Here is a 3,758-nt window from a genome sequence, read left to right on the forward strand (position 1 = left end):
TGAAAAAGAACATCTCCCAGTTTTTTTCTGAGGCATCTTCAGAAGCACAAAGAGATGATATTGCTTCTGAAATGTGTATATTAGTGCTTCTGCCATTCTACTGCCTATCTTGCATGTACCTGCACCACGCATGTGGTTTGGGCTGCTAGATTACTGTTTGTCCTTTTATATTTGCTAGGAGGATGCTCTGGGGAATACTGTCTCTACAGTTACTGTACAACTCTAGGTTACAATCTCAGTAAGGCATCCTGCTATAATTATGTTTAGATGGGGGCTTTAAAATTAATTATTTCATTAAATCTCTATTTGGAGCCCGAAGCAAGGAGTTGAACATCTTACCACACACTGAATGTCTGAGACAACAGATTTTAAAGTCCCAAATGGATTTCTTAAAAAAAACCAACCAACCAACCAACAAAAAACACAAACCAAAAAAGAGCAACACCACCACAACCTTCAAAAGCTGCCTTTTCCAAACAGATGTCAGCCCATAACTTAAGGAAGCAGTTCATTTTTAAAGACTCCTCATTACACATAAATATCTTAAGCCTTTAATCATTAAGTTCATTCCATCAAAGGCCTCAGAAGGGAGAGGGACAACATTTAACTTCTTAATGTGAAGTTAATAAATCTAGATTCCAGCAAGAAAGATGTTTCACAAAAGATACCCTTTTCACTCTTGATAAAATCAATTTATCTAGAATAGACAAAGTAATTTAGAGAGCACAGAAAGGAAAAGTTATCGCATAAAGTTATTAAGTAGAATTTAAATCAGAGCTTTGATTGCAAGTCTAATCCACAGCAGAAAGTTTCTAAAAACTACACAAAAAGTGCCATTTAGGCCTATCATTGCTACTGCTGAAAAATTCCCATGAAATAACCTCCATTTAATCCATGTTAACCCATAAATTCTTTTCATAATCACCAGTTATCTAAAATGTGACCAGTATTCTCAGGACTATGGAATCCATAATTCTATGGATTACTCTTAACCTGGAAAGTTTCTCCCTGATTGAGGCAGTGTATGTTCCGAGCCCATCCTCTTGCAAGAATTGGCAAATGGGCTGCCAAAACATTGCTGTCCTTTCCCTGCTGCTGCAGAGCCCCATCCATCATCGTAAAGGTGTTTTCAACACTTCCGAACTTGTAAAGTCAGGTCTCAAAACTTAACCTTGATACAGTTTCTGTGCAGGGATGTCCTAGGCTAAAAGAGATGCAGAAAACCAACACATTAGTCATAGAATCATACAACAGTTTAGGTTGGAAGGGACCTTTAAAGCCTGTCCAGTCCAACACCCCTACAAGTAGCAGGGACATCTCCAACTGGATCAGGTTGCTCAGAGCCCCGTCCAACCTGGCGTTGAACGTTTCCAGGGATGGGGCATCCATCACCTCTCTGGGCAATCCGAGCCAGTGTTCCACCACCATCACTGTAAAAAATTTTCTTCCTTATATCCAGTCTGAATCTACCTCCCTTTATTTTAAAACCACTACCCTTGTCCTATCACAACAGGCCCTGCTGCAGAATTTCTCCCCGTCTTTCCTTTAGGTACTGGAAGGCCGTTATAAGGTTTCCCTGGTCCGGACGAGAGCAAAGAAGTGGGAAAGAATCGCCTTCGTCGAGCCAGGCTTCTTTTGATGCAGCCCAGGGATGCCACCGGCTTTCTGGACAAGCTGGCTGAGGGTGCACTATCCCACTGCGAAAAAGCGAGCTGTCAGAAGTGGGATTCGAACCCACGCCTCCAGGGGAGACTGCGACCTGAACGCAGCGCCTTAGACCGCTCGGCCATCCTGACCCTGCCCATTTATGGCCCTTCCTCCAGCTCCCTCTAAAATATTCTAACTCAGCCTTACAGTCACACTCTTCTCAACGTTTAATAAGCAGGGTGGAGTACACAGCACAGAATTATGTAAAGTAAGCAAAGGGATTTAAACTTAGAAAACACCTGTAAGCCTACTGGGAACTCATTAACAGCAAAGAGATCTGTGACACAGGAGTTGTGGTTTTGCCCCATTTCTGGTGGGGCTAACGTGCTCTTTGTTCATTGCTTTCCTCTGTTCACCCAATCCTACACAGGGTCTTCCAAAATTGTCTTCTCTTCTGCCTCTGCTCCATGCTTTGTCACACCCACTTAGCAGTCTTCTCCAGAGGAATCATATAGTTTCTGTTTCCACCTCTGTGTCCCACTCCCCTACTCATCTGGGTCTGCTCTTTCTCCCACCACATCAGCTTGAGTCTCCTGTCCAGCTAGCTCTGCTTTACTCCAGCCTCACCAGATTGCAATTCTCACATCACCTCTTTCATCCTTCTCTCATCTGTCTCCCTTGCTTTTGCCTAGCCTTATGTCAGCAAGGACAGGATGAGCATCTCTCTTTTTGCTTTGAAGTCCAGTCTAAACTAGACTCCTAGCCCCAGGACAGGTGTACAGGGAGAGCTCAGCTCAGCCCTGCAGCCACGCTGGCTAGAGAGCCACAGAATCCTCAGAACATTTGCCAGCCAATTCTAATAAGCCTTATGCATTGTGTAAGTTCTGCCAATGCGGGGAAAACTTTCACATAAACAGCAGCAAGAACATTTCGTGCATTCCCATCAATTTTTAATCTTTTCTCGTAGAAGGACACTGCAGTTTATTAATGAAATATCTGCAAATATTTTTAACCAGGACAAATACATGCCATTCTTTCTTTGGAACAGCTGAATTGCTTTCATTGAAAACTTAATACATACTTTTTTTTCATTGTCAAACACACAGGAAAGAAGCACAGTTGGAGTGAAGTTAATTCCTTCAAAAGCTCAGTTAATTTTTTTTTTTAATATAAAGTTTGGAAGAAGTATTCTCCAAGATCTATTTAAATTCTGGTATTCAGTATTACCATTCAGATACCATTTGTCCCAAAAGTTTAAAAAAAATTCACTAACAGAATAAGAAGATACTTTCTACGTCACTTTAAAAGTATGTACTAGCACAGGGCTTTATCACTACAGTAATGAGTAAAGAAAATGATATATATTTAACTCCACTATCATTAAATATTTAAGCTTATTGCAATAATTTTCTGCTTCTCCTTCGCTTTATTGAGCTTAGTCAAACTGATATTGCTGTGTACTTCATTCATTCCTGCTGATGGATGATATGAAGTACATAGACAATGCTGATGTCCAACTAAAAAGAGGAATTACAGAAAGGAGAAGATAAGTAGTTGCAGATGATGAAGTGCTGATTAATAGATTACCCCCCTCCCCACCAAGTCCAAGCCCATATTTTAAACTGCCAACAGCATTGAAACTGAATGAACAAGTATTTCTGGAATCCAGAAAACGTTGAGGAGATGACCTTTCTCAAAATTAATCCTTAACAGCTTCTTTCAAGATTTATTTCTTTCCCTTAGCTTCAGACAAAATGAGTAGCAGCATGACCCGAGCTTCGTGATTTCTAGCTGTGGGTGTATAAAGCACTCTCTGGCCGGGAGGTTGGATACTCTCGCCTTAGTTTCCACATAAGCACTCCAGACAGTACTGCTGACTTCAGTAGCCATCGTTAAGTGTGGGTTCAGAAAGGTGGTGACATAATGGAGCTACTCACCTTAAATCATTGCATCAACATTGGCTCCTAGCAGCAGTAACAACTGAAAGCTGTGACTGACCTGTGGGTTTGGGGAAATGAGACAGTACACCTACAGCTCCAGTTGGGCTTAAGAAAGAAAGGAAGAGGAGAATGTTTTAAGTTGTAGCTCCTGCAGGATGAAACTCACTGAAG

General features: G+C 41.5%; 1 non-coding gene across 1 annotated transcript; it reads right to left on the reverse strand.

The window, feature by feature from the left end:
* Nucleotides 1-1,713: 1,713 nt before the first annotated feature.
* Nucleotides 1,714-1,796, reverse strand: TRNAL-CAG (transfer RNA leucine (anticodon CAG)). Its single transcript has one exon. It is a non-coding gene; the product is annotated as a tRNA-Leu (tRNA).
* Between the last annotated feature and the right edge of the window lie 1,962 nt (nucleotides 1,797-3,758).

Source organism: Chlamydotis macqueenii, chromosome 13 (genome assembly GCF_036417535.1).
Source record: "Chlamydotis macqueenii isolate bChlMac1 chromosome 13, bChlMac1.mat, whole genome shotgun sequence".
NCBI classification, from domain to species: Eukaryota; Metazoa; Chordata; class Aves; order Otidiformes; family Otididae; genus Chlamydotis; species Chlamydotis macqueenii.